Source organism: Hypanus sabinus, chromosome 1, assembly GCF_030144855.1.
Source record: "Hypanus sabinus isolate sHypSab1 chromosome 1, sHypSab1.hap1, whole genome shotgun sequence".
Taxonomy (NCBI): Eukaryota; Metazoa; Chordata; class Chondrichthyes; order Myliobatiformes; family Dasyatidae; genus Hypanus; species Hypanus sabinus.
The window spans coordinates 100,814,577-100,839,637 of NC_082706.1; the positions used below are offsets into that span (position 1 = coordinate 100,814,577).

The 25,061-nt window shown below is 41.2% G+C and overlaps 1 protein-coding gene across 1 annotated transcript in view; it reads right to left on the reverse strand.

The window, feature by feature from the left end:
* The window catches only part of LOC132395800 (zinc finger protein 407-like), a 469,731-nt gene extending 446,623 nt beyond the window's left edge, over nt 1-23,108 (reverse strand). The window contains exon 1 of the mRNA XM_059972857.1: nt 22,767-23,108. The gene's annotated coding sequence lies outside the window, so the exon portion shown is untranslated. The remainder of the gene's footprint in view (nt 1-22,766) is intronic.
* Nucleotides 23,109-25,061: the final 1,953 nt, after the last annotated feature.

Consider the following 25,061-nt stretch of genomic DNA (forward strand, 5'->3'; position numbering starts at 1 on the left):
GGGAAGTGAAATAGTGACAGAGAGAGGTTAGCAGTTTGCTTCTGATGGCCAGGTACAAGCTAACATTCCCCATCTTGTGCTTTTAAAAAGAAAATTACTCTGGCTTCAAGTAAAAGAAATCATTTAAGATTTGTTTGACTTACACTTAAGGTAGTTTGCATTCACTGACAGATGGTGTTAATAAAACAGTTTCCTCCCACACCCCCCCCCCCCCCAAACACATTGAGCAGTGAAATTCTGAAATGGAAGCTGCATTGAAAATGCATACAGCCATAAGGTGATAAATGAAAACTTCCAAATTCGTTTGGGCTACCATTGCAACGTGTAAACTTGCCAAACCTCAGAGTGATTTTAATAATTCAGACAGACATCTACAACAGATGCATGAATACTGCACAAACAATCCCATTATCAGGAAGCAAAAGCCCATTAACGAGTGGGAATGGTACATGCATGCATTGAACCTGCCAGTGTCACAGAGTCAGCCTGACTTGACACAGCAACTGAGACTCCCAGCAGACAGTGATCCATTCACCAGCCTGTACTTGTTAAACAGAAACAGAAATTCAAGCTCCAGCAGATTTCCTACAGTAGCTAGGCATTGTGTATGCTTCCAAATTTGGAGCATGCCTGACACCTAGTGGCCACTGATCAGATGTAAAGTGACTAATAGCCAAACGAAAATAAACAGAATACATATAGAACCATAGAGTATACGGTTATTTGGTTCATCAAAGCTGGACTGACTCACTTGGAAAACTCCAGTTAATCCCATTCCCCCGCTCTCTCACCAAATCACTTCAGCCGTTTTCTCCTTGAGGTGTTTATCCAATTCCATTTTGTATTTACAACTGCCACAGTCAAGCAGCGGTTTGAACAGAACTGAAGCAGAGCAGGGTTATGCAATAAAAAAAATGCTCAAACCAGGTTAGACGGTGACTCAGTACACATGGACTAAACTTTCCTCCTCGCAAGCCTGCTGTTCATATAGGACCTGGATTCAGAAATTAATCTCAAGATGTATCAGCACCTGGTTTATTGGCAGACATGTTAGGTAATTTATTACTCATGGCAGCAGTACAGTGCAAGATTTAAATATTACTGCATAAATAAATAGTGCAAAAGACAAGTTAGGTTTAAGCAGAGCAGCTATTGGTGAGTGGACAGTGTTGGTGGAGAGTTTGAGGCTTTGACTACAGTATGTTTCTGCTAAGTTTCTTTCTTTACGTCCAATTAGAGCAGTGGGATTGCCAAGCAGAACAGCGGAATGCTCCTCTGTGGGGATGTGGATCCTGATGACTACGCCCACATGGAGCGCATCCAGTTGCAGCTCCGTGCAGATCACATTAGGGAACTAGAGCTGGAGCTGGATGTATTTTAGAACGCTCAGTGGGCAGAAGGGTTGACCGACAGGAGATACAGGGAGGTTGTTACACCTAAGGTGGTGCAAGACACAAGTTTCAGGAGAGGGGAAAGAGATAGGCAGCCAGAGCAGGGTACCCCTGTAGCTGTTCCCCTCCACAACTAATATATTGCTTTGTTTGTGGGTGGGGGGGGGGGAAACTGACCTAGTAGAGGAAAGCCACAGCAGTCAGGACTGGCACCGAGTCTAGCTCTGAGACTCAGAAGGGAAGGGGGGGAGAAGAGACGAGCAGTAGTGATAGGGGACTCATTGATTAGGGGAAGCAGCAGGAGATGCTGTGGACAAGAATGAGATTTACAGATGATACATTGCACCCTGGTACCAGAGTCAGGGACATCTCAGATCGTCCATAGCATATTTAAGGAGAGTGAGCAGCTATAGGTCATGGTCAACATCAGAGAGTTAGCTGCTCAGTTAAAGGACAGAACCTCCAAGGTTGTGATCTCAGGATTGCTACCCATGCCACATACTGGTAAGGCCTTCAGATTTTTGGATCATTCAGCTCTCTTCTAGGGAAGATGGAAGCTATACAGAATGGACAGTTTGCACCTGAACTAGAGGACAAATATCCTTGCAAGAAGGTTTGCTAGTGCTGCACAGGGGGTGGTGGGGGTTAAAATTGAGTTGTAAAAGGATGGGAACCAGAGTGCCATCTATGAATATCGAGATGGTGTTCATAGGTTTATGGACAAGTAGAAGGTTGTTTCCCCAACACCACAAACAATTCAAGTCTCAGTATCCTTCCTAGTGTTGGTGAATCAAGAACTGGAGCGCACATGCTTAAGAGGAGGGAAAAGATTTAATAGGAACTTGAGAGGCAACCTCTTTTTTCTAAAAAGGGAGGCATACATTTGGAATGATCTGCCAGTGAAAGTACCTCAGGCAGGTACATTAATTTTAAAATACATTTAAACAGGTACATGGATAGGGAAGATTCAGAAGGTTATCAGCCAAAGGCTGGGACAAGGTTGTATGGGGTATCTTGGTCAACATGTACCAGATGGTCCCAAGGGTCTGTTTCCATATGCTTAATTCCACGTTCAGTCTATAACAGAAATTGCAAATCAAAAACTGCAGATGGTTGAAATCTGAAATAAAAACAGAAAATGCTGGAAACATTCAACAAGTTATGCAACAACTGTGGGAAAAGAAACAGTTAATGTTTCTCTTGTTTCCTGGATCCATCATGAGGACTGGGAAAGTGAGAAAATAAAATAGTCTTAAGCTAAAGAGAGGATGAAGGGAGGCTGGAGGGAGCTGAAAAGTTATTTCGACTGAGATGTTTCCCAGCACTGCTGACCTGCATTTCACATTCTTTCATGACTCTGCTTATTTTCTCCTCCTTCAACTTCCCTCATTGATCTATCAACCAGACAGCCCCATAAAACTTGGATTCCATAGAAAACCTGATATTCCTTTTGTCTACCATGCTCTCTCTGCAACTTAAGTTAACTTATTTTCAGAGTTCAGATCAAGGGTCCCGGATCTGAAGTGTTAATTGTGCTTCCCTGTCCACAATTACTCCTTACCACCTGAGGGTTTCCAGAACTTTGTTTTTCTTTCACTTTTCCTGCAGAGCCAGCATGAGAAATAGATAATTGGAAGTTACCAGAGTAATGATCTTGACACAGATTGGAGTACTTTCCTGCACAATCCTTCATTTCAGCCAAATGCATCCTTTCCAACTCCTGTGACAGCTCATGTCTATTTTCCCAGCCTGGTTCTCTTCCAGCTCTCAGAAAATGTTCCTTCCCCCCAGTCATAGTCCTACTTTGCTGGCTTAGGCAGTTCGGTCATCCTTATCAATACAATATAGTTATTAGAGAAGTTCTTACAGTTGCAGAATCTAAATGCATTTATTTTTAAACTAATCACCAGCAATTAAGTTGCAAGAAATGCAAAAGAGGGCTGGTCTGGTTTAAATGAAATAAAGCTCATCTGTAAGAAATAGCCTCCTTTAAAAGTGCTGATACATGCACCAGGGAAGTTTTCGAATTTGAACTTGGTTGCTGACACTGAATTTTCCCCGGCACAAAGTGACGCCTACCCTTGGAAGGCAGAGCAAGCCAGAAGAAAGCTGCACTTAAAATAACTGATTAGATTTCTTTCCTCTCCTTTCCTTCATTCTTTATTGCCCATTGAACACATGCTCCTCCCATGGAAAATCCTGGACTATTCTTTGCCTGTCTATCCTCCCTCACCTCATTCCACCAACTGGGCTGCACTACTTCTACCTAAACTGTTAGTTGCTACATAGAAAAATGCTACCCTCACACAATAAGGGACCTTAAATAAAACACTCTTAATAAAGCCTTACAACCTCGCTCATCTTCTGAACTCAACCAAGAGATGAATATAAGATGAAGCTGGACAAACACAATGGAGGACCAATGGGTGAAATGAAGAGTGGGAGGAAGCATACATGCAAAATAATAGTCTTGATTCACAATGACTTCTACAAGCATTCAAGAGACACAATGAACTCAAAAGCTTATGATCAGGCTAGAAAAACTATCTAGGCTTTAAAAAAAGCTCCGCTTCTCAAAAATCACATTTTGCATCTGTGATAAGGTACCTGTAAATTAAACACCTGGAGATGAGATAACCCCATTTTATATTATGTTCCAACTGATCAACAAAAGACATGTGAAAGATTAAGCAGTCACTTATATTTAAAAAGGTGCCTTATGTTGTTCGAGAGCCATCTTGTTAATTATGTGAGATTTCTTGTTAATATAAACATTTTTCCCCCATTTAATGCTGATCTTGCCACTTCTCATCAATCCACATTAGAATCACTGCTAAAATAAAACATTCTAACCCACTTTATACTCTAGTAATCAAGTACAATTTCTTGGCTGTAAGAGAAGTAACTCAAGATGTTGACAGTCCTAAACTCTAGGCTCAATGGTTTGGGTTGACTTAAAGCTGCCGGCCAATATGATGCACTTGTTTAAATTGGACAGCCTTCACACTTCTCAGGTGTGAGCACAGATGGAATGAGACACAAAAGCTAAATGATCTATCCCAGGGGGTCAGAGGGTAGGGATATGCAAGCTGACCTCATAACATCAACATTCATCACAGTCAAAACTAAGAGGCTGGAAACTGCATTGGTAAAATTTAACTTATTGATGCACAAAACACTGATGCTAATTTCACATGAAGTTTGCATCAATGTTTTGTACATCAACGAGTTGATAATGCTATGATCATTCACAGAGAGGAAAAAGGGCAATCGACATATTTATCACAACGTGATCCCCCTTGGATCACTGGGTAGCACTCTTGCCTAAATCAGAACAACTTGGCTTTAGTTAGTCTTGAGTGGCTCCAAGACATTTGTGAATGGTAGTCACTCAATAAGTTCCCAGCAAGCACCTGCAACCCATGACTTAAATCTGTTTAGTTCATTCCATTTGTCAATGGAGCAGAGTACTCAGAAGGCAGATACAACTTGACCTACTCCAACACTCTATAGTATAGTACTCCTGGCTTTGGAGACCCAAGACTAATTCCGTCCATTATTTTAGTAATATTGCACAAGGTTGACCAGTGTACTGGGAGAACTGCATTACTCTTCCTCGCATAGTGCCATGGGATTCCCTCAATATCTTCCTGGAAGTCAGAAAACAAACATTCTTGCTCAAAGTAAATAGTCTTAAGAACACAAGAACTAAAAAAAAGAGGCAGGAATAGGCCACTTGCCTACTCTGCTGTTTAATAATATCATGGATGATCTTTCACCTAATCACCACTCTCACAAACAACCTAGTAATCTTCAATATTCTGAAGGCTAATCATCTCTGCCTCAAATCCACCAGCAACCAACACTTCACAGCATTCCTGTGCTATAGCCCTCTGAGTGAAGGAATCTCCTATCTTTACTGAATCGCCAACCAATTATATTTGAGACTGTGGTTCTGGGTTCTAGACACCTTAGCCAAGTGAATCTCATTCCTGCAAAAACCCTTTCAAGTCCAATAAGAATTCAGTAACGTGCCCAATGAGATAGCTCATTACTCTAAACTCTGGGGAGTACAGGCTCATTCTGATAAAGGAGACATTAAAAGGATGGATTTAAGGAAGCACAACATTTATACTTACAAAGAATGAACAAATTTTGTGTCTGTGTTTGTGATGTTGTAACAAGCAAGTTTTACAATGATCCTGAGCTTTAAAATACTTGTGCACATGACAATAAAATCGACTATTGACAGTAGTTATTCATTAAAAGTTCACTAACTGAAGATGACCTTTCTCCCATGTGTGCATTTTAACACACTAACCAGGATTCAGCCCCTCTCCCCAGCTATATCCATGTCCATAATTAACCACGTCATACAGAGGGACTACCATGTGAGCCTTCAGAAACCTGAAGCTCAGTGCTATAGCCCAGATGGTAACTATGGTTCAGGTGAGGACCAGCTCCAAATTACCACTCACAGTCAGCAAAGCTGGGTGTGGGGTATAACATCCATGAAACCTAGGAGTCAAGTTACGTCTTAAAACCTCTTTGCCACTGAGGAATTGCAAGAGTGGTAAAGTCAAAGTAAACAAATGCTTTTTAAAAAATTAGCAGAACAAAAAGACAAAGTCATTAAATTCAAGTAAACAAATTTTAAAAATCTCATCCCTTCTTTTGCTTCCAAATATGTAAACATACAACAATAACTGAAGATAAAGGATGTCAACCTATCTTAGTGGCTCACATGTGTCACACCCAACACCACAACTAACTACCATCCGTCACCCATGTGGACAGGAAATAAAAATCACGAGGAAAAGCAGGTAAAGGAACGAGAACAGTCCACAAAAATAACTACATTTTTCTTTCTCTTCACCAAAAATGCCTACCCAAGAGTCAGCATTGTTTCCCAAAAAGCAATCAAATTGCTTCTACAATTGCCTCATCCTATTTTTGCTCCTGTTCTTCTTCTGGTTCATATACTGTCACATCATTTTGTTTCCAGCTGCAGAGACAGTTATACAATTCCAAAGAAAACAAAGGAATATTTTTAGTGGGCATTTTCTGTATTCAACACCCCCCTAACATCCAGGAAGATGAAATTATGTTAATTTGCAATACATCAGCAGAGGGTTTGTCTGTTTGCATACCCAACTGGATGCACAACTGAACAGCTGGACCAAACAAAAGTAAATTTGAAATTCAAAATATTTCATAGTAGATTTCAAAACACATTTTGGCAAATCTATATAGCATGGGCAAAACCACTTCTTCGCATGAGCTGCTTCCTGGTACTAACCCTGTGATTTAAACCTTATGTCAATGCCTCCATTCATACAAAAAGAAATCAGAATTTTCAAATCATGACAAAGTTACACTGGAAAGAACTTACACCAATGGATCAGAAGGTAATGGTTCAAGACCTGTTCTAGGGATTCAAGCTCTCAATCCAGGCTAATGCTCATGAGCAGTACTAGAAGTGTGCAGACTACCAAAGATATTTTCTTTCAGATTAAAAGCAATGTTCTCCAATGTGGACACAATAGATTCTTTCTTCTACTTTTGTAGAGTGGCGCAATGCACCTGCACCATAAAGATTACTGAGTTATCCTACATTTCATCAGTATCTATACATAAGAATGTATCTCTCACTCAATGTCAATAAGACCAAGGAACTGATATTAGACTTCAGGAGAGGGAAACCAGAGGTCCATGAGCCAGTAATTACTGGATCAGAGGTGGAGAGGGTCAGTAACTTTAAATTCCTGCGTGTCACTATCTCAGAGGACCGGTCCTGGACCCATCATATAAATATGATTGCAAAGAAAACACAACAGAGCCTCTACTTCCTCAGGAGTCTGCGGAGATTCAGCATATCATCAAAAACCTTGCCAAAATTTCTATAGATGTGTGGTGCAAAGTGTGCTGACTGGCTGGATTACAGCCTGGTATGGGAACACTGAAACCCTTGCGTGGCAAATCCTACAAAAAGTACTGGTTTCAGCCCAGTACTTTACAGGTAAAACTGTTCTGACCTTTGAGTACATCTACATGAAATGCTGCTGTAGAAAAGGAGCATCAATTATCAGAGATCCTCACCACCCAGGCCATGCTCTTTTCTGACTGCTGCCATCAGGTAGAAGGTACATGTGCCTCAGGACTCACACCAGCAAGTCTAAGAACAGTTACTACCCTTAATCATCAGGCTCTTGAACAAAAGGAGATACAGGAGTCCCCCGCTTTACAAATGTTCGCTTTATGCCACTTTGCTTTTACAAAAGACCTACATAGTAACCTGGTTTTGCATTACAAAGAGGATTTTCACTTTTACAAAAAATTTTCCCCATATAAGTTAATGGTTCTTTGCTTTACATCATTTTGGCTAAAGAAAGGTTTCATAGGAATGCTCTGCCTTTGTAAAGGGGGGGAACGGGACACCAGTAACTACACTCATTTAAAGACTTCTTTAAACTTGCTATTTCACACTCGTTATTTATTTACTATCTGCATTTGCAATTTTCTTACAGTTTAGATTGTTTACTGTTACTGTTCTATAGATTTGCTAAGTATGCCGACAGAAAAAGAATCTCAGGCTGTATGTGGTGACACGTATGTACGCTGATAATAAATTTTACTTTGATCTTTGAACTTTGTCTGTCTTAGATCACAGCTTCTGTAATTTTTATATACAATCTTAAATAGCATATCAAAATGTGGGTTTGTTTTTTAAACTATAGACTTATCTAGATAGCATACAAATATCTTATTTATTCACCATTATAAAGCTATCTAAGATCTGAAGGTTCTTTGCATCCTTATTGTAGCTTGCTTTCCCAAAATGCTTTGGGTGGAGGTAAACAATGTGGAAACATTATATTTGGTCTTTTTATCTATGTAAAGAATATAGCATGTAAGGAGTTGAGGTTCCAACAGAAATCATTTAAGCACCACCTAATCTGGCAATCTGAAGAATAATCATATGTATTCAACACAATGGAACACAATAAAACATAAGAACGTGAGTCAAACTACACCATGACCCCAGACAGCCTGATTTAGCTGAACTGAAGCAAGAGTCTGATCAGCCATGATCTTATTGACTGATGGTGCAGGCTCAATGGGCCAGATGGCCTATTCCTGCTCTTAGTTCCTAAATTCTTACATACACATATGCAGATATTGGAGATAAATCCCAAAGTCAATCTCCTGTGTCACATGAGTGAGCAACTGTATGAAAGAAAGCCTTGGATATAGATTATTAGAGGCAGTAAAATTGGCTTTCATGAAATAAATACAAACTAACATTTAAGAAAGCAGTTAATCTGGAACACTAGTGGCCATGGAAAAGCAGAGATGGATTCCAAACTAGTGAGAAATAAGTAACAGACACATATTGATCATTATGAATCTTTCAATAAGTAGAAACCGCCAAGAAAGCAAATTGCTTGGAATTATTTTGATGATACAAAGTTTCTTGGATGAACAACTTAACATGATATAGTCGTCTTAAGTTATTTGTATTTTGTAGAACAGTGATGATGTTGCTGAACTAGTTATTACTTAATACTTGGACTATTGATGCAGAGGCATGTCCAAATCCAGCTACAGCTGCTGAAGAATTTAACTTTAGTTAATTAAAACTGAAATGTCATGCAAGCACCGGTGATGGTGACAGAATTGTTTAAAAATCCATTGAGTTCACTGATGTCCTTCAGCAAAAGAAATGTGTTATCAGTCTGCACTAAATGCAGCTTCTGATTCACCAACATGGTTGATCCTGAATTGCCCTCAGAGAGCCTTACTTATGGGATTTATATATTTTTTCCTCATTCCAAGTTCTACTTTAGAAATCTACATTACAAGAGCACGTACCTCAAGTTCCCATAGAGCACTGAAGTGCACTGTACTGAAAAGGCTTTTTTTTTCTACAAGAATTTCAGAAAGCATCATTTTTCTTAAGATGCATGACAGTGAACACATTACAAGGTATAAGCAGTAATTCAATGTTCAGGATCTTCAGAATCTCAAGTTTGAATTTCATATTTGCTCTCTAGCTTATTTTTCCTTCATGCCAGATGCAAGTTAGTTAAGAGGGTGAAGCATTTCTGATTTAGATTTTCACTTTATAAAGTGGGCTCTTGGGCTCCATTTTACTCTCTTGTAGTTACTGAAATGGTCAATGTTCTACAACAGAAAGAAAGGCAGGCCAACAACCTCTTAGACAATTCCTTACAACTGAGGATTATTTGCTTCCACTGCAGATGTGTGGGTTCTCAGATGACTGATGAAGCCAGTGTGGAAATCTCTTTCACAGACAGGACAGGAGGCGGCTGATGGGGACTTGCACTGGTGCTCTGTGTGCTCTTAGTTGGTGGATCCAAGGCTCTTAGTACCATCCCAGATGTTTCATCCCTAGTTTTGAGTGGAGATGGACATGGGTTCTCAGCAATCAGTGGGAATGTTGCATTTCAAGGAGCATTCAGTACATTATTGAATCTTTTACCTTGTCTACAAGGTAATCGACTTCAAAGTCAGAGTTCAAGATGGATGGATGGATGGTCTGATTTGGGGCAGCTGGTGCTGGGCAGGCAATGGAGTGGCCTGCATGTAAAGCAAGCTCCCACAAACAATGTAATAATGACCATATGCTGATGTCAGTTGCAAAACAGCAGTCAGGGCAATTACAACATTTACTTAGCGTCGGCTGAAAGACAGCACCATGGACAGTGCAACACTCCCTCATCTGATGCAGGGTGTCCCAAATTCTTATTTTTTGATGTCTTTGCTTAGTCTTTGGGCTTGGTTCGACGCAGAGCCTTTTTCATGGGCTAAGTTAATGGGAAATCAACAGTCTGGCGTTGCAAAATGCCAGAAATGTCACTGCAGATAACTGCAGCATTTGGAGTTTTTGCAAAGCTTTGTGTCCTCAACATATTTCAAATTAGAGATCAGAGCACCCATGGACATCTCTGTACCAGTCAGTGAGTTGGAAGGTGGGAATACACTTCAAAATTCATGTTAAAGCTGAGAATGTTTACTCAGCAAAGCAAACTGCCTATGGTCTATTGAAAGAGGAACAAAGCGCATTTTAGCAACTGGAACGCATTATCCAAACTTCAGATCCTGAAGGAAGCAATATTATTCGTCCAGCAGAACACTGTTAGTATGATGCAAATGATGTGCAGATAGTCAATTCTAGTATCTTACTTTACAGCAAGTTCCCCTTGAGCATTTTTCATGCAAAATTAAATGATTTTTCAAGTTCCTTCAAACCCTTACAAATGACTCCAGTCAAATAACTCAATATTCCAGCTTCCAGGTATGGAGATGTACATGCGTACAAAATTGAGTCAAGACCTGGATCTTAATTGAGGGTGGCCAACTTGAACCCAACTCAAACCCCACTTCTTTCCTAACTCGCTCCTGGGCTCTCAATATGCTGATTGCTGCTGTTTTCTGCATGCACAGATTCCTGAACTCAACACAAACAGAAATGGTTCACAAATGCATTCAATGACAACACATACACAATCACCTCTCGTCAGACCTGGGATACTGGAGTGACAATGCTGGCATCTAACGGTACCAAACTGTTGATTTCCCACCAATTTAGCTCATGATACAAAAAAAAACTCTGCATTGATACAAGCCTGAAGGTTAAAGGAGGTCATGAAAATTTGAGGCCAGGTACAGTGAGGGAGGGCTACAATGTCCATGGCTCTTTCAGATAACTCATTCAGCACAAGTTCTAACTGTGCACGTAGCGGGCTGTAAAAAATCCCAAGCTGAAATTTTGTTTCAGAGCTGGGTTCCTTTGGCTGATGTCTCTGCACTGACATCAAGAGCTGGTCATTATTATATTGTAGCTACGCTCCTAAGTTTCACAGATTTTAATGGCTCACTTCTGGCAGCTGTACTAATCCTCTAACTTCTTATCCCTCATTCAGACACACCTTAAAACCTCCCAAACCTCTTTTGAGCAAGCTTTTGGTCATCTTTTCTAAATATCTCCTTATCTGACATTTTGGTACATATTCTTAAAGGACTTCAGGCACTTTACAAATAAAAACAGAAATGCTGGAAGAGCTCAGCTAGTCAGGCAACGTCTGTGGAAAGAGAAACCAGTTAATGTGGCATATTAAATGAGAAACAGTAAAACATTGACTGCTTTCACTGACAACAGATGCTGCTTAACTGGCAGGATTCTTCAATATTTCCTGTTTTCGATTCAGATTCCAGCATCTGCAGTTTTATTCATTTTCCACTGGAATGTTTCATAATGTGCACAAAGGATGGACATTGAATCTTTCGATACTACCTCACTTTTTAAAAAAATATATACAGTATTTGTTTTTGCACATTTTAATCTATTCAATATACATAACTGATTTACTTGTTTATTTATTATTCTTATTTTTTCTCTCTGCTAGATTATGTATTGCATTGAACTGCTGCTAAGTTAACAAATTTCACGTCACATGCCGGTGATAATAAACCTGATTCTGATTCGCAGATCTATGATTCTGTTGTTAGAGTTGGAAGTAATTGTAATAAATAGGCAAGCTAGTTCATCATTTATCAAAGTACAGTGAAATATTTTGTTTTGTCTGCCATCCACACAGATCAGTTCATTACAACAGTGCACTGAGATAGTACAAGTGAAAACAATAACTGAACACAAAGCGTCACAAGTTACAGAGAAAGAGCAGTGAATGCAAACAATGTTTTACAAAATGACTAGGAATTGGTTAAAAGATTTAGAAGAGACTTGAGACCAACACCAAATGATGTTGCAAGTTTATTTTATTTCTGTATCTAGTGCTAGTGTGAAGGAAGTGCCTGTCAGGAAGCAAGTGCTGAAGATTATGCACTCTTAAAATTGACAGTAACTGCAACACCTAGGATAGCTTTGTAACGGATTGTGCTAAAAATTAAGATTTCAGCTCTTGTCAGTTTGATGTTTCGCCGAACATACAAGAGTGCAAAACAAAGTTTGGAACATAGAAGAGTACAGCACTGACAGACCATTCAGTCCAAAATGTTGCTCCGATCTCGATGCCAAGTTACATTAAATGTCTTCTTCTTGTGTATCATCCATACTCATCCAGTTCCCTCATATTCATGTGTCTATGCAAAAGCCTCTTGGATCCAAGAACACCACAAAACTGCACGCTTCTGATAATCCATTCCAGGCACCTACCACTTTCAGCACACAAAAAACTGGCCCCTCATGTCACTTAAAAACTATTCTCCCACCAACTTAGCTCTCGTGTGGTCTTTAACATTTCCACCCTGGGAAAAGTTTCTATTTACCACACCTATGCCTCTCATAATTGAAAAAAAATTATCAGGTTACTCCTCATCCTCGGACACTCGACTGTCAGACAACTCAAGTTTGTCCAATCTTTCTGTAGAGTTCATACACTCTATCCCTTATTGGGAAGGAAAATGCTGGCAATAGTCTTTATCGAAAGGTTATAGTAAAATACACCAGTATCCCGATTGGTGTTAACCATCAAAGCAGATATTAGTTACAGTCCTTTTGATCTACTAATCAAAACGTGAACAGAGTATGACCCCAATGTACATTAAACAAAAATTACTTTGGGCTGTTTACTGAGCACTCCTCGCTATTAAGATGTGGGGCTCTGTGCTGTACGGGGAACATGGGCCATCGACGAGGACTGCAAGCTGCTGCTCTTGTTCCATAGACGGCAGACTGCACAGATCTGCTGCCCCACTCATCACTTCTGCTGGGTGGGATGGAAAGTGCCATCCTTTCCTCCTCTGTTTACACAGCCTACCCCTTCTCTATAATTCATCCTGAGCCCAGCACACAGCCGCAACTACAAAGGTGGCACACCAGCATCTCCACCTTCTTAGAAGGTCAAGGAAATTAGACATGTCATTGAAGACTGACAAACTTCGATTGATGTAATCAAAAGGATTATGACTGGCTGCGGTACAGCCTGGTATGGAAACTCGAATACACAGAAATGCACGAGTCTACAGAGAGCAGAGAACTTAGTCAGTTCCATCGCTGGTACAAATCCGAATCAGAATCAGCTTTATTATCACCGGCATGTGACATGAAATTTGTTAACTTGGCAGCAGCAGTTCAATGCAATACATAATCGTGCAGAGAAAAAAATACAATTAAAATAATAATAAATAAACAAGTAAATCAATTACAATATACGTATATCAAACAGATTTTCAAAAACGTGCAAAAACTGAAATACTGTATATTAAAAAAGTAAGGTAGTGTCCAAAGATGCAATGTCCGTTTAGGAATCGGCAGAGGGGAAGAAGCTGTTCCTGAATCATTAAGTGTGTGCCTTCAGGGTTCTGTACCTCCTACCTGATAGTAACAGTGAGAAAACGGCATGCCCTGGGTGCTGGAGGTCCTTAATAATGGACACCCCCTTTCTGAGACACCATTCCCTGAAGATGTCCTGGGTACTTTGTAGGTACTAGTACCCAAGATGGAACTGACTAGATTTACAACCCTCTGCAGCTTCTTTCAGTCTTGTGCAGTAGCCCCCCAATACCAGATGATGCACCCTGTCAGAATGCTCTCCACGGTACAACTATAGAAGTTTTGGAGTCTATTTGTTGACATGCCTAATCTCTTCGAACTCCTAATGAAGTATAGTCACTGTCTTGCCTTCTTTATAACCACATCGCTATGTTGGGACCAGGTTAGATCCTCAGAGATCTTGACACTCAGGAACTTGAAACTGCTTACTCTCTCCACTTCTGATCCCTCTATGAGGATTGGTATGTGTTACTTCGTCATACGCTTCCTGAAGTTCACAATCAGCTCTTACATCTTACTGACACTGAGTGCCAGTTTGTTGCTGCGACACCACTCCACTAGTTGGCATATCTCACTCCTGTAAGCCCTCTCGTCACCACCTGAGATTCTACCAACAATGGTTGTATCGTCAGCAAATTTATGAATGTTATTTGAGCTATGCCTAGCCACACAGTCTTGGGTATATAGAGAGTAGAGCAATGGGATAAGCACACACCCCTGAGGTGCGCCAGTGTTGATCATCAGCAAGAAGGATATGTTATCACCAATCTACACAGATTTTGGTCTTCCAGTTAGGAAGTCGAGGACCCTATTGCAGAGGTACAGAGGCTCAGGTTCTGCAACTGCTCAATCAGGAGCCACCTCCCAATCATCAAGAACACCTACAAGTACCAATACCTCGAAGAGGCAAAATCCATCATTAAAGGTCGCCCATCATCTGGGCAATATCTTAATTGCATTGCTGTTATCAGACAGGAGGTACAGGAGTCTGAAGGCCCACACCTTATGAAGGCCCACAGATTCTTCCCCACTCCTCTCTGTTTCTTGAACCAACCTGAATAACCCTAATTTGGACAATATTTTTCTCAACTTCCACTAATGATGCTGTGTAGGTAATATATATAAATGTTAATTTTTTTAATTTATATTCTGCTGCAAGATGCTAATTTTCATAGAATTTAAGCCTTGGGTATGCATGCCCATGACAATGTACTCAAACAAACTCAAAAGCAGTCACTTACAATCATTACTCATAATCTGACAGCAATTTTAATATCCACCATGCACACTTTAATGTACAGGCTCACTCAACATTTGTGCACTATGCTTGGTCTGTTAGGGAGTCTACCAGCCCACAAAACAAAGCTTTTCCAGAGGGAATAACTGATCGAAAATAAGAATTCTTGACCTTTTTCATCTCTAAAGTTCAAAGTAAATTTTATTATCAAAATACATTTATGCTACCATGTACAATCCCAAGATTCATTTTTCTGCAGGCATACTCAGCAAATCTACAGAATAGTAACTGTAACAGGATCAATGAAATATCAGTCAGAGTTCAGAAGACAACAAAATGTGCAAATGCAAATATAAATAAATAGCAATAAATGATGAGATAATGAGATAAAGAGTAGTTAAAGTGAAATAACGGATGGTTGGAACATCTCAATAGATGGGAAAGTGAGTGTAGTTATCCTCTTTTGTTCAAGAGCTTGATGGCTGTTCTTGAACCTGGTGGTTTGAGTCCAAAGGCTCTTGCACCTTCTATCTGATGGCAGCAAGAAAATAGCATGGCCTGGGTGATGGTGATCTCTGATGATGGATGCTCTTCATGTAGATGTCCTCAATGGTTGGGAGGACTTTACCCATGATGTCAATGTTATACAGTACTAGACAGATCCTTTGACCTGACTCAAAGACAAAGGTGCCAATTTCAGCCACTCCCAATTGCCCACGTTTGGCCTATATCCTTCTCTGCTCTCAATGGACCCATCCAAATGTCTTTAAAATGCTCTAATAGTATTTTCACCTCCAAACAATTATCTTTAATGGGGTTTAGCAGACAGTATTCTTGATTCTGAGTGAGAACATTGTACCAGCTAAGAAGAGAGCATAAAATTTAGCTTGCTACTCCAACTGCAGTAGTTTAGCTGTGAGGGACTGCTGCACTGTTTGAATGCAACAGGATAAGCTGAAACCTGCCTGCTCCATCGGGGTTTTGTTTAATTTTCTGGACAATATTTTTCTTTCTACTGATGTTGTAGGAACAAATTACCTGCTTATCAATATTTTCTGGGGCATTCCTGTATTAAAATTCACTGCCTATAACATTACAGGCACTAAGGCTGCTGTTGCACTCAGTGAGCTCTGCTAGGCAAACCACCTTGCTCACCCAGCATCACCCACTTCCTGCCCTGCCTCAGGAAGAGATGATCAGGTGGAGACAGAAAAGGTTTTAAAGATGTGGCAAAGCCTCCTTTGAAGAATGCATTATCCCGATCCATTCATGGAACCCTCTGCCGCGCAACTACTCACAGGAGCACTTGGGAAGTTATTGAAAACATTGAGTTCATGTATTGGAAGTACACAGTGGTCCCGCATAAATGACAGAAGTACAGTACCTCTGAAACCACCTCTATCTTACCCAGCCAGGCACCTCCTAACCTATCCGCAGAGGAATCTGAAATTTCAGCTTTGGTCACCTCACAACAGAAGAACCATCTCAAAAGAAGGGCCAAGATTATGACTGGCACACAAGATGAAGCTAGCTTCGGTTTCTTTTCTAAGAGACATATTATTAACTTACTAGATCATTTCAAAATTGCAATGCTAATGCAATATTAGATTTCTACATGAACCCATTGTATACTAACCCTGATACAACCAGTCAACTAAAATTTTCATTTTCAGTGCCAACCTGTCTTTACATGGCTTGATGGTAAATATTAACTGAATTACAGCTCACTGAAGCTCCACAGCACTCCAATTTCTTCATTAAATATACACTACCTCCTGTACCTAATGAAGTGGCCAAAGAGTGCATGTTTGTGGCCTTCTATTGTTGAAGCCCATCCACCTCAAGGTTCGACATGCTGCTCGGAGATGCTCTTCTCCACACCACTGTTGTAACGTGTGGTTATTTGAGTTACTGTCGCCTTCCTGTCAGCTTGACCCAGTCTGGCCATTCTCCACTGACCACTCTCATTAACAAGGTGCTTTCACTCACAGAACTGCTGCTCATGGGAATTTTTTTTGTTTTTCCCCAACACCATTCTCCGTAAATTCTAGTGACTGTTATGCATGAAAATCCCAGGTCAGCAATTTCTGGGCTACTCAAAACACACTGTCAGGCATCAACACACATTCCACATCGAAGTCACTTAGACCATGTCTGCATACTTTTACGCATTCAGTTGCTGCCATATGATTGGCTGATTAGATATTTACATTTAATGAGTAGAAGTATACTTAATAATAGGGCCACTAAGTATAGATGTTACTTCACTAACACAAGAAATTCTGCAGATGCTGGAAATCCAAAGCAACACACAGAAAATGCTGGAAGAACCCAGCAGGCCAGAGAGCATCGATGGAAAAGAATAAACAGTTGACATTTCAGGCCGAGACCCTTCATCAGGACTGGAAAGGAAGCAGAGAAGTCAGAGTGAGAAGGTGAGAGGAGGGGAGGAAGAAGTACAAGGAGGCAGGTTATAGGTGGAACTGGGAGGGATGAAGTAAAGATCTGGGAAGTAGATTGCTGAAAGAGATAAAGGGCTGGAGAAGAGGAAATATGATAGGGAAGGATAGAAGACCATGGAAAAAAGGGAGGAGGAGGAGGAGGAATAGCGCCACCCAGAGGGAGGTCATGGGCAGGTAAGGAGATAAGATGAGAGGGGGAAACAGGAATGGGGAATGAAGAGGAGGGGGCAAATACCACAAGTTCAAGAAACCAATGTTCATGTGACCAGGTTGAACCCGAACAAAAAGTAGCTTCAAAGTCTTTGAAGAAAAATCAAGAGTGTGAAGTATCACAGATGTAGATAAGAAGGGACTGAACCAAGGGGAATAAAACAGAATCGAGGCATGCAGACACAAGTTCAGCAGGGCAGGAACAAGCAGAATCAATGGGACTAACTGGACAGGCAGGTTTGTGGATCTTGGGTAGGAGGTAGAAATGGGAAGTGCAGGATATACCCAAACTCGCTAAGTTCGGTGATAGTATGGGAGGCAATGGCCTGGTCCTATTCGAGGGGTAAGTAAGAGGTGTCTGAGAGTTGTCACCTGGCCTCAGCCAGATAGAGATCAGTCCCTCAGACTACTACAGCACCCCAACTTATCTGCAGTTTTGATGGTGAGGTTAGGATTAGTGCACTTGATGAGAGGCCTTAGAGAAGTTCTTTCCCCAACATCAGTAAAGGTTTCACATTTATCTTCACACTTCATCCCCTTCCCCCTCACTATCACCTGCCATTTTGTACTCTTTCCCCTCCCCCACCTTATTCTGCCTTTAACATTCCTTCCTAGTCCTGATGAAGGGTCTTGGCCCAAAATGTTTATTCCCCTCCAAAGATACTGCCTGACTTGCTGCATTCCTGTGTTGCTCAAGACTTCCAGCATGTGCAGAATCTCGTGTTAGAATAAGCTAGTCACTCAGAATCCAAATGGGGGGGGGGGGGGGGGGGGACACTTCTTCTGAATACCCTATAGAGATTAGAACGTGAAACTTGCTACCACAAAATGTGATTGAGATAAGTAGTATTGATACACTGTAACAGAGGCTGGAAAAAGCACAAGGAGAAGATAAGGTAATTTGTACTATCAGATGCACTGAGGAAATGGAGAAGACTCAGATGGAGCACAACTGATGGTTGAGCTGTGCATTTTATGTAATATAGTAAAGAATTCCTCAGCCACAAAGATAAAATTCTCCTCCCGCTGCTCTGTCGCTCAGATATAGTTACCCAATAAACAACAGAACACATGAAATAATGGTTCTAATAAAATAAGGTAACTAAAAGACAAAATACCAAATGTTATTATAAATATAATGATCAGTTATTAAGATATTAGCTTAACTTTGCATGAACCTCTTGAAAAGTGGTAAGATTAAAGTAATCCAAACCTCTAACAAGATCATTCTTATCAATACAGAGAAGGCAGGTTTCAAGATAAAATAAAATCGAAAGACAAAACTTTTGAAGGTTAAAAAACAATTATTTTTTTAAAACTTGTTCAAAATTTAATGAATGCAACATTTCCACCAAAGCAAATCCAAGAAACAGCAAATATGCAAGGTAGCTACTTGACCCATTACTGATACCTATGTCAGCTACTCAAAAAAGTTACCCACACCAGGATAGAAATATTTACAAAAGCAGGCATTCATCTCACTCTTTTTCTGAAATGTTTTCCAGAATTTGCATTCACAATGCCTTAAGGCCAGGGGTTCCCTGCAACCTGAGGTCCATAGGCCCCTCAGTTAATGGCAGGGCTCCATGTTATTAAAGCGTTCGGGAAGCCCTGCTTCAGGCAGCATGTCACATACCATAAAAATCATTCTTCTTTTGCCAGTTACGTCTGGTTACTGCCTCTCCTGCCAATGGAATCAGTTTCTGTGTATTGAAATTGCTAAAAACACTAAACTGTTCAATTAGATTTCCTTATTGGCTCAAGGAGAGCAATAGTGGTTTCTCCAATGGTATATCTTCAGTCCCTCTACTCCAGTAACTTTAAACATTGTGTGTACAAGAAATATTTTGAAATATAGAACATGCTGTGCATAAAAATATTGCTTTTCCAAAAATGCTGGAAATCTGAAACATAAACAGAAAATGCAGTAAACACTCAGGTTAGACAGCTTGTGGAAATAGAGTGTTAACTTCTTCAGGTTGAAGACTTACAAATCACAATTTCTAAAAATCTAGCTGAGATAGATGTTCATTTTTGCTATTTTACTTTACATTATATACAGTACTGTCCAAAAGTCATATATACACATAGACTTCTGCACAGTACTGTAGCAGCTTTATGTATTTTACTGCTGCAACAACAAAAAAACAAATTTCATGCCATATGTGAGTGATGATAAACCTGATTCTGATATGTGTCTCTATTGTGGATTAAGAGTGGGAAGGGGGCAGGGAGAGAGTAATCATTGTTGGGAAAAGGGGTAGAGAGAGAGAGGAGGGATTGGGAAGCACCAGAGACACATTCTGTAACGATCAATAAATCAATTGTTAGGAATCAAATGACCTTGCCTGGTGTCTCAGGGCTGGGTGTGTCTGTTCCCATGCCACCCCCTGCCCATGGCACTCCTTCTCTGCCACCTGTCCCACACCCCTCCACCCTTGCCATTCCCGACATTCTTTGCTCCCGCCAGATTTTAAAAACTCGCTCTCCACTTTAAATACAGTCTTGGGGTTCCAAAGACTTTTGCACAGTTACTGTAAAATTGTCCCATATTCCAATTCCAACACTTCAGATGCTGTTTCATTTCCAGCCATGGGTTCTCTCAACCAACCCAATCCGCACATACTTGTAATAGGGACCAGGGTACAATCGAGGTGCGAGAGCAAGTGGTGACTATAATAACTTTTCATAAAATTAGAAGGCATATCTTAACCATCAGTATTAAAAGATGTTTTATGTATACTTCCAATTCCCAAATCAAAACACTTTGTGAAACCTATTAATAATTCTACATATCTGCTATTTTTTTTAAATATGAAGAATATCAGGTCAAACCTGTGTCAATTTAATTCAAACAATTCCATCCAAGAGAGGATATCTTTAAAAGTATTACAAATGCTAATACACAGTTGCATCTAGATACTCCAATATTTATAGGATTAGAGTCACAGCACCTACGGCAACTGCATTCTCCACTGCTTCAGCAAGTTATGGGTTCAAGTCCTTGAGCACTAACACTGAGATGACAGCTGCACTGAATGGAAGCTGCACCATCAGAGGCACAATATATATAGACCAATGCTGATCCTTCACTCACTGCTTGGCTTTGCTGTGCACAGGTAAAGGAAGTGGTGAAGAAAATGTACGTCACATTTGCCGTCATCAAATGGGATAATGAATGAATACGAAAGTTGGAATATTGTGCTAACTGCTTTAAGGACATTGGTGAGCCCACACGTGGACCATTTTATGCAGCTCCAGCTGCCATTCAACAGGAAGGGTGTGGTTAGCTGCAGGAAAGATTCACCAGCATGTTGCTGGAAATGGAAGGCCTGAGTTAAAAGAATTCATTTATTTAGCGCTACAGTGCAGAGTAGCACTAAAGGCCTTTTCAGACCTTCGAACCATTCTGCCTCAGCAACCCAACAACTCTGATCAACCCAACCTCATCACGGGACAATCTACAATGACCAATTAACCTACACGTTACATCTTTGGACTGTGGGAGGAAACAGAAGGACCTGGTGAAACCCCACACATTCCATGGGGAGGACGTACAGAGCCTCCTTACAGAATGCCGATGGAAATGACTCCAAATTCCAGAACACCCTGAGTTGTAAGAGTCATGATAACACTAAGCTACTGTGGTGCCCAGGATAGGTGGGACTGTTTTCCCTAGAGTGTAAGAAGCTAAATAATGACTTTAAAGAGGTTTATAAAATCATGAGGGGCAGATATCAGATATCTCCAGGATATCTGTTTTCCTTGCAGTACAAGAAGCTGAATAATGACTTCCCAGAGTAGGACAGTATCTCAACTAGAGGGTTTAGATTTAAGGTGAGAGTGGAAAGACTGAAAGGGGACCTGATGGGCAAGTGTTCTGCACACCATGTGGCACAAATTGCAAGAGGAAATGGAAAAGCAGATATACGATGTCCAAAAGTCTTTGGACAAATACGTGAATAGAGATGGGGAGATGTGGGGCAAATGAAGGTCTATGTAACAAGAGCCATGGATAAATTGGGTTAAAGGACCTACTTCTGTGCAGTATAACTATGACTCTTCCCGACATGATAACATGGACTATGCTGCCCTGGGGGTATCTGATGGATCGGAAGGGGTGCTGATAGCAATACCTTACAAATAATAAAACACATAATTTGTTTAGGTTTCTGGAAAATGAAGGGCAAGATTGATGCAGTTTTTGAATGTGGGAAACACTGATGGCATGGGTTAGAGAGCTACCTTCTGTGCCACAAAACAATAAGAATGTGAAGTTGTTTGAATTAATCCCTCCTTGTGTATCAAAGGAGGGAACTTTTGGCTTAATCTAAGCTAAGTAGCAGGAGTTATTCTGAATCAATATCCCCCATGTCTGTTCCCATTTCCAACCATTCTAATGACAATAGGAAGCCACCAATTCCATCACATCTCTATCAGCTCAGTGTAATCCCATTTCCCCCACTTTAATCTGCAGCAGCCAGCTCCATCACTGGCAGGACCTTCCCCACTAGTGAAGGCATTCTTAAGAGGCAATGCTTCGTGAAGGCAGTATCCATCTCCAAAGAACCTCACCATCCAGCACAGGCTCTCTTCTCGCTACTATTCTGAGAGGAGGCGCAGGAACCTGAAGACCGACAACTCAGTGATTCAGGAACAAGTCCTTCCCCTCTGCCACCACTATTATACACTATTTATTATTTTTTGTAGTCTATAGTAAATATGTCGGTACTGGTACCGCCAGGGAAAAACAGGCTTCACGCCATATCTCACTGAAAATAGATCCCATTCTGACTCAGAAGCCGAGTGCAGCACTCACTTCCTGGTATTCTTCCCTCTTCCTACTTCTGCCGAGCTAGAGGCGGAGCAGATAAACGTAATTTAAAGTGACAGGCAAAGCGGCCAACCGGAAGGCAGCGCTGCCAAGGCGTGGCCCCACCTCCTTCCCACCCCACGGTAACGGCCGCTGACTGGCGGTTGGAATGACGGCAACGCAGAGGCCCAAAAAGCCTCGGACGGAGCGATCTCGGCCGTCTGCCCTCCGCAGCAGCTGAGAACAGGTAACGCGGAAGCCGCTGTGCCCGCGCTGCAGCGCAGAAGTTTAGGGGAGCAAAGAAAAATGAAACTGCACCGTTATTAGCACGTACCTGCACGCGAAGAGATTACGTCCGCTCACCGTGTACTTAGTCACAAGTGGCCTGCCGTAGCCCAGAGTTGATGTCACCGAAAACGAGGTTGAGCGTGCGCAGAGCTGAAAAGAGCACGTGATTCACGTCCCCACGTGATCTGGAGCACGTGCTGCCGTTAACAGCAGGGTTTTAAGTTAACAGTTGAAAAAGGCTGATAGGTGATCATTTGGGTAGAGTTTCTATTGCACTCTCAGCTGGATGCTTAATAATTCACATTTATGGCCACACCCTGTGTACCTATTGTTCAATAACCCACAGAAAATATGTTATCTCAAAGCTTTGACCAGAGGATCCAAAGACCCAGCGTAAATTGTCCAGTCAAAATGTAGACATGCCAATGCAGAAGCACATAAAGCCACTGGGCAGGCCACTTTCAAAGTTCAACGTAGATTTATTATCTAACTGCACATACGTCCCCATATAGAACCCTGAGATTCATCTCAGAATCAGGATTATTACCACTGGCATGTGTCCTGAAATTTGTTAATGTAGCAGCAGCAGTTCAATGCAATACATAATACTGAAGAAGTGGAAAAATAAAAATAACTAAGTAAATCAATTATGGTATATGTATATTGAATAGATTCAAAATCATGCAAAAAACAAATATATTTAAAAAGTGAGGTGGTGTTCACAGGTTCAATGTCCATTTAGGAATCGGATGGCAGAGGGGAAGAAGCTGTTCTGAATCGCTGAGTGTGTGCTTTCAGGCTTCTGTATCCCCTACCTGATGGTAACAGTGAGAAACGGGCATGCCCTGGGTGCTGGAGGTCCTTACTAATGGACACTGCCTTTCTGAGACACCACTCCCTGAAGATGTCCTGGGTACTTTGTAGGTTAGTACCCAAGATGGAGCTGACTAGATTTACAACCTTCTGCAGCTTCTTTCGGTCCTGTGCAGTAGCCCCTCCATGTCAGATATTGATTCAGCCTGTCAGAATGCTCTCCACGGTACATATATAGAAGTTTTGAATGTATTTGTTGACATGCCAAAACTCTTCAAACTCATAATGAAGTATAGTCACTGTCTTGCCTTCTTTATAACTACATCGATATGTTGGGACCGGGTTAGGTCCTCAGAGATCTTGACACCCAGGAACTTGAACCTGTTCACTCTCCCCACTTCTGGTCCCCCTATGAAGATTGGTATGTGTTCCTTCATCTTACCCTTTCTGAAGTCCATAATCAACTCTTTCGTCTTACTGACTTTGAGTGCCAGGCTGTTGCTGTGACACCACTCCACTAGTTGGCATATCTTGCTCCTGTACACCCTCTCGTCTCCATCTGAGATTCTACCAACAATGGTTGTATCATCAGCAAATTTGTAGATGGTATTTGAGCTATGCCTAGCCACACAGTCATGGGTATAGAGAAAAGTAGAGCAGTGGGCTAAGCACATACCATGAGCTGCAGAAATATTGATCGTCAGCGAGGAGGAAATGTTATCACCAATCCACATAGATTGTGGCCTTCCAGTTAGGAAATCAAGAATCCAATTGCAGAAGTTGGTAGAGAGGCCCTGTAACTTCTCAGTCAGGTTTGTGGGAATGATGGTATTTTATGCTGAGCTATAGTCAATGAACAGCATCCTGGCATAGGTGTTTGTGTTGTCCAGGTGGTCTAAAGCCATGTGGAGAGCCATTGAAATGTTAGGCTGTCAACTGCCATTGACCTAATGTGGCAATAGGCAAATTGCAATGGGTCCAGGTCCTTGCTAAGGCAGGAATTCAGTCTAGTCATGACCACCCTCTCAAAGCATTTCATCACTGTCGATGTGAGTGCTACCGGGCAATAGTCATTGAAAATGTCCTTGAATACTGCCGCCAGTTGGTTACAGAAATCTTCAGAGCCTTACCAGGTAGTTCATCAGGACCTTCCACCTTGTGAAGGTTCAGCATCTTTAAAAACAGCCTAACTTTGGCCTCTGACACAAAAATCACAGGGTCACTGGGTGCAGCAGGGATCTTAACAGCTGTAGTTATATTCTCCCTTTCAAAGCATGCATAGAAGGCGTTGAGTTCATCCAGTAGTGAAGCATCGCTGCCATTCATGCTATTAGGTTTTGCTTTGTAGGAAATAATGTCTTGCAAACCCTGCCAGAGTTGTCGTACATCCGATGTCGCCTCCAACCTTGTTCAAAAATGGTCTCTTTGCCCTTCAAATAGCCATCTGCAAATCATACCTGGTTTTCTGCTACAGACCTAGGTCAGCAGACTTGAATGCCACAGACCTAGTCTTCAGCAGGCAACGTAC